The sequence below is a fragment of the Octopus bimaculoides genome, chromosome 11 (assembly GCF_046866305.1).
Source record: "Octopus bimaculoides isolate indiv1 chromosome 11, ASM4686630v1, whole genome shotgun sequence".
Classification (NCBI taxonomy): Eukaryota; Metazoa; Mollusca; class Cephalopoda; order Octopoda; family Octopodidae; genus Octopus; species Octopus bimaculoides.
This window is the reverse complement of record NC_142938.1, coordinates 66861771-66869302: the sequence shown is the minus strand read 5'-3', so window position 1 is coordinate 66869302 and position 7532 is coordinate 66861771.

Sequence of the window (7532 nt, the reverse complement as noted above, 5' to 3'; positions counted from 1 at the left end):
AAATTCCGCCGAGGTCGACTTTGCCTTTCATCCTTTCGGGGTCGATAAATTAAGTACCAGTTACGCACTGGGGTCGATATAATCGACTTAATCCGTTTGTCTGTCCTTGTTTGTCCCCTCTGTGTGTAGCCCCTTGTGGCCAGTAAAGAAATAGGTATTTGGTCGTCTTTTGTACATTGGTTAACCGTCAGCATTAGCTTCAGTATTCTCACCGAATTCCTTGCAGAATCATTTACTACTTGTATTATTTTCCATACATCGTGCATTCGGAGTTAGATTGCCACAGGGACCATGAATAATGCATTTCTTAACCAAGCCATTAAATCAGGTATTTCTGTGCACATAACTGCGTGTATTTTTTTCATGAGTCATTGAACATTTTATAACCCCCCGTTCAACGTATGAGCATGAAGTAATTCTCGTTTCTAGAATTTAATGGAAAAGCAATAAGCCTGAACATTTCCTCAAATATTATTTCCATGATATCTTTCAATAATTCTTGCAGTTTTATTTTAAATACCACAATATCTATTCTGTTTAAGGGGTGTCTTCTGGGTATAAGATTATGTGTAATTTCATAGCAGGAAGAATTGCATATCGTAGTGGTAAATATACCTGGCTCTCCAAATTTTCCCCGACAACAATGGCCTTGCTGCATTGGTCTCTTGTGTTACTTGGTGATACTTGAAATAAAATGGGAAAATAGCTATACATCCTACATGATTTATTTGCATTGCCAACAACAGTAGCTAGGTAATTGGTAAGTTTTTAATGTTGTTCAACTTTGAACTGTTCTATTTGGTATCACACAGAATTCAAACTATTTAACTGAATTTGAAAATGAGATCCGACAACCGATTGCTTCATACAGAAGTGGATTGAATCATTATTTTGCTGCTGATTAGGCAGCTTTGTATAACAACGTAATGATATCGTAGCGCCTATTGTTGGTAACCAGTTCAGAATTAATGCTTAATCTTATCTTGACTGCAATCCTGATTCTCCATGGGGACAAAATAATGCGCTTGTCATTATATAAAAAGGAAGCTCAGTATGTTTAAATTGATAAGAGTATTTTCTGGTATGCCAGGGTAAACGGGTAAGTCACGTTTAAAACACGTTCATCGTCAACAATAAAAGGAAATTACTGCCACTCTATCCACGGTTGGGGAGTTATAAAGTCTACAGTTACTCTTTTCCGACTGCTTTGAATGGCATGTTGACAACTGACGTTTGATATGATATGTAATAACGCTTGTTGATCCTCTTTTAACTCCTAACATTTTATACGCAAAAAGCATGAACATTTTTTTTACATGAATGATCTGATTTAATGAAATCATAACTTCAGTTTTCATGAATTTGTTTCTGTAGTCTAATATTGGTTTCAAATTTTGGTTCAAGGCTAGTAATTTGAGTGGAACTTGGTAAGTTGATTACATCGAGCTCAGTGTTCAACTGGTAATTATTTTATCGACCCTGTAAAGATAAAAGGCAAAGTCGACCTCGGGTGAATTTGAACTCAAAACGTACAGACAGACAAAAAAGTAGCTGCAAAGCATTTTGCCTGGTGTGCTAACAGTTCTGCCAGTACACCGCCTTTTTCACACTCCTGTTATATAAACGACTATTTTTAATCAATTAAGCAAAAGTGGGGCAAAACGTCGAGATTCTTTTCCAACAGGATGCATATTCTTTTCTACTCTAACCACAAGGCCCGAAATTTTTGGGGAGGCGTGGTTCAGTCGATTAGGTCGTCCCCGGTACAAAACTGGTACTTAATTTATCGACCCCGAAAGGATGAAAGGCAAAGTCGACCTCGGTGGAACTTGAACTCAGAACGTAACGGCAGACGAAATACCGCTAAGCATTTCGCCCAGCGAGCTAACGTTTCTTATTTCTTTATTGCCCACAAGGGGCTAAACATAGAGGGGACAAACACGGACAGACAAAGGGATTAAGTTGATTACATCGACCCCAGTGCGTAACTGGTAATTAATTTATCGACCCCGAAAGGATGAAAGGCAAAGTTGACCTCGGCGGAATTTGAACACAGAACGTAACATTTCTTATTTCTTTATTACCCACAAGAGGCTAAACATAGAGGGGACAAACAAGGACAGACAAAGGGATTAAGTCGATTACATCGACCCCAGTGCATAACTGGTACTTAATTTATCGACCCCGAAAGGATGAAAGGCAAAGTCGACCTCGGTGGAATTTGAACTCAGAACGTAGCGGCATACGGAATATCGATAAACATTTCGCCCGGCGCGCTAACGTTTCTGCCAACTCGCCGCCCTCAATAGGATGCATATTACTAGTACAATGATAGGTTTGACTACCAGCACGAAACCAATGTAACCCGTAACCTAGAGCAGCCGATATCAGAGGCTCCAAAGCAAATGTTCAGACTTATAAGTTGTCTTTGAAATTTATATAATTAGAGTTCCGTAATTTTTTTTTTTTAATACCATAATTTGGCAATGTTGTGCCTTTATGACTTCAGCGACTGAATTAAACTTCTGAAAGATTCTCAGATTAGAAAAAAATATTTGGTACTAAATATTCATAGGCTCCCATGATTTATGCAGTAACTTTTCTCACAGTTGTCTATGTCTTTTAATTCTTGTACTTCTATTTTGAATAACATTTGCATTTCTTTGTGATCTACTAATATTCTTTTCTTAAATTTCTTCAGAAATAATTATAACCCATTACCTATCTCAAGCTATTCACATCATGTTTTGTACCTCTCCTGCTTTTTAATTTTGCCGTCTTCGAATTATACGTTTTCTTTCAGTTTCTAGGCTTATATTTGTTTTCTGTTTTTTAATTGTGTTCTTGAGTTATTTCTATCTTTTATTCTTATTCTTTCTTTCTACATCACTCCTAGCTTCTGTTTCCTCTTTTGATCCTTGTTCTCATTTTGCATCATTTTTTTCTCTTCAATTCAGCATTGGCACACATATATAATCTAATGATTCTTTGTTATCGCTGTTGTTATGTAACCCCAGATTGGCCAATCCTCCGTCTGACATGACACATATGCCAAACGTTTGAGTAACATCTGCAGATTGTTAGTCGTTGACCTTGTTGTTGTTCTTGTAAACCCCGAAGTGAACGATCGTCTGGTTATGAGAAATCCGTAGTCGGTCAAACGACAAAGCAGCATCTAATCTCTGTTGATGCTATTTAACCTCAAGTAAACTTTGAACGGACGGACTTATGCTCAGAAACATTCCACTTGTGACTGCCCCGTCTTATTTGCGAGCACAGTGTATTCAAGACCACAGTATCTAATATGTGCTTCTTTTCTGACACAGAAGGATTTGAATTGATGTAGATTTTTTTTGTTGTTGTTTCTAGCAGGTGGGACGACTGCCAAGAGTCACTCAACCTAATAAATTTAGTAGTCTCTTCCTTCTCGTCATTACCATCACCTCTACGATCGCCATCACATTCATCATCACCAACACCTTCACCACCAATATAACAACTATCATCATCATCATCATCATCATCATCTCTAACTGGATAAATAGCACCAGTAACGCATCAAAATAACTTCTTAAGCATAAACATCAATGTCAACGTATAGAGCAACATTAACAACAGCCAATAGCAACAACCAAAACAACAAAAACACACCAGCACCAGCATTAATAACCCCATCTACAACAATAACAACACCGCCATCGATACTAGAACCAACAACAACAAGACTAATAACAACAGCAAATATAATTCTAAAATAAATGATCCGTTTCAGTTATTTCCATTGTTCGATCAACTATCTCCACTTTCTGTGACATTGCTTGTCGTCAGGTATTCAACAGTATTTAAACCGGCCATATCCGGCCAAAATATTATGACTTGTTTTATGTCAAAACAGGCCAGATGTGGCCCCTCACACCAACCCAACAATATTATTCTAAAAATTAGCAGTTACCTCAAAATAAAATCTGAAATTTATGAGATAATGCATGATTAATTCAAAACAATGTGAATGAATTAGGCGGTGCTCCAGCATGGCCGCAGTCAAGTAATTGAAACAGGTAAAAGAATAAAAGACTAAGCAATGCATTTGATAGGATAATATAAATGCTAAATGGTTAACGTAATCTTCTGGTAGAATCAGCGAGACCATCTTTGCAATAAGACGGCCATTTGAACTACAAGTACTTTTCCTGGTTACACTGTAAGAAAACACAACCAGATCTCTCTGGATAACACACGATTGGCTTATTAGATGATGGGACTCAGTGAGCACTATAGTCCTTGATACATAGATCGACAGGATGGACGGGGGGACTGGGATGTTTTTGTCATAGTTCTGCGATAACATTTTAGACCGCTTATCATTGAAACTATTTTGATCAAAAAGGTGCAGACATTGCTGCGTGGTTAAGAAGTTCGGTTTGCAGTCACGTGGTTTCAGGTTCAGTTCCACTGCGTTGCATCTTGGGAAAGTATCTTCTACTATAGTCTCAGACCAACAAGTGCTTTGTGAGTTTGGTAGAAGGAAACTGCGTGAAATCCCGTCGTAAATGTGTGCGTGTGTTTGTGTCTGGTCTTCGTGACTGTTTGTCCAACCACACCGTTTAACAACGGGTGTTATTTTATTTACGTCACCGTGACTTAGCAGTATGACAAAGAGACCAATAGAGGAAGTACCAAACTTAGTAAAAATAAGTGCTGGGACGGATTTGTTAAACTAAAGCCATTCAAGGTGATGTCGCAGTATTGCTACTGTCCAATGACTGAACCACATCCAAGATAAAAGAAAGATAGAGCTGTTGAACTAATGTTTGGCTTGGAGCTAGACAGCAAAAAGGCTACCACCACCTTCACCACCTTCACCACCAATAACAACAACTCTACATGACAGTCCACCGTATCCTTTTAATTCAAATAAGACCAACCACCGTTAACAGTTTATTCAACATAGGTACGACGCATGAACCAACGTTCAGTCGTTCGCCACAGGAAAGTTGAAGTCAAAACTCTTTCATCTTATATTCTAGTCCTATACGCGGTGGTCAGACAGTGCGTCACATGGAATTCTGCAGAATATGAAAATAATAATTTTAAATTTTGGCTCAAGGCCAGCAATTACGTGGGTGGGGTAAGTCGATTACATCAATCCCCAGTGCTCGACTGGTACTTATTTTATCGACTCAGAAAGGATAAAGGGCAAAGTCGACCTCGGAATTTGAACTCAGAACATAAAAGCGGACGAAATTTTGTCCGGTGTGTTCCTGCCAATTCGCTACCCTATATTATAAAAATTCTAGGTCCAGGAGTGGCTGTGTAGTAAGTAGCTTGCTTACCAACCACATGGTTCTGGGTTCAGTCTCATTGTATGGCACCTTGGGCAAGTGTCTACTGCTATAGCCTCGGGCCGACCAAAGCCTTGTGAGTGGATTTGGTAGAGGGAAACTGAAAGAAGCCCGTTGTATATATATATATAATATATATATATATACAACGGGCTTGTATATATATATATACATATATATATATATATATATATATATATATATATATATATATATATATATATACATGTTTATATATGTTTGTGTGTTTGTCTCTCCACCATCGCTTGACAACTTATGATAGAGGTTCGGCAAAAAAGAGCAATAGAATAAGTATTAGGCTTACAAAGAATAAGTTCTGGGGTTGATTTGTTCGACTTAAAGTGGTGCTCCAGCATGGTGCAGTAAAATGGCTGAAACAAATAAAAGGGTAAAAGAGTAATACAATTCTTGAGTATATTGAAAAAAGATGTTATTTATAACTTTGTAAACACGATTATAATAAATGTCATAAAGAAAGTCATAAAAAATTTTCTTCGTTGCTAGATTTCTTTTTAACTTTAAAATGCTTTATTAACTTTACTGACGCAGTTCAGCGGTAATTTTAATTATTTATATAATTTTTATGTAACATGTGATCTCCAGGGAGGGAGTCACAAAGTTAAAAACAACGAGATTCACTTTAAGATGGCTAATACCCAGTGGCGTAACTAGAATGTGTGCCGTCTGGAGCAGCTCTTGAGCTTGTCTTCCATCCCACTTCCGCCGAACCCCCAAGCTAATACAGGCTTACACAATAGACCAAAAGTGCCCTTCCTTTATTTTATCTTATCGTAGGACATTTTATTTTATCGTAGGTCAGTGTGTGTGTGTGTGTGTGTGTGTGTGTGTGTGTGTGTTTGCGCACGTGTGTAGTGTGCAATGTTGGTTGTAATATGAACACAACGCATGAGAAGTACCTTCCCCTCATAAAAGTGTCACCTCCACACTACGCTACAGATGACAAATGGATACGATATGTGGGACACAATAGTTAAATATGTTGGCCCTCATCAATCCAAAATCTTCAACTAAAACCCTATCAACAAACGCTATTATTAAGCCTAGGCAACGAGAATTCTCTGTATATTCGTTCGAACTTTTAATCTCCCTCAACTTCTCTATCCATATGAAAAAGACGGAATGTTTATACATTTCTCCTATCAGGTTTGATCTACAGCTAAGGAACAACAGCAACCACCATCACCAACACCACCACCACCACCACCACCACTACTACTACTGAGCCTTCTCACTAATCCCTGGTTAACCTACCAACAATCCCTAATCTCAGGTTCCAGCACAATATCCTACCCCTATTACTAGTGATATAACAAGTCCCCACCTACACATCCTACCCTTAATCTACATCTAACCCCATCCTGAGATCCTTACCATGATATCGTACGGTTAATCTACTATTAACTATGTGAGGATGTGTGGCCTACTGGTTAGGGTGTTACGTACACGATTGTTCGATCTTGCAGGCATGAAGTGGATTCGATCCACCATAGCCAAATTTAAATTAACAGCTCAATAGAACTTTTCTCACGGTGGAACAATGGTTTTTCTCTAACAGCAGTTTTACATTTGCCAGATTGTCTTTAGCTAGGCCGAAATAATGTCTTCAACACTTGACCCTTATAACCTCTTCTACTTCACCAAAAGCTAGAATAGAGATATCACAGTACCACCAACGAAGCCCATTGTTCTCAACGATATGTCTATTCTTCTGGCTGCTGGATAGTTATAAAAGCAAGAACCCCCAAGCAAAAACGAAGTAGTCACCTGGTGACAACTGAGCGGGGCGGCTCGTGACGACTCAATTAAGGAAGGGACTGCTAAAATCATGATCACAAGGAAGGCAGCTACTAAAGACATTGGTCAGCGAGAGAAATTATATTTACTGTCAGCAACTGTGAGACAACCCCCCCACAACCCTACAACTTTCACTAGCTCTAATTCTGTTCTCTTACAACATTATTCTATCTCTCTCTGTAATTACAACTAAACAATGAAGAGAACACAAATACAAACTTTACTTCGCATGCTTTTGGATTTATCATAACCTGTCCGTTGAGGCAAGGTATTGTAACGTAACGGTAAATGAATATTTCCTTAAAACTTCATGCATTGTTCATCTTCCACATCCTACAACTTGCCGTTATAACA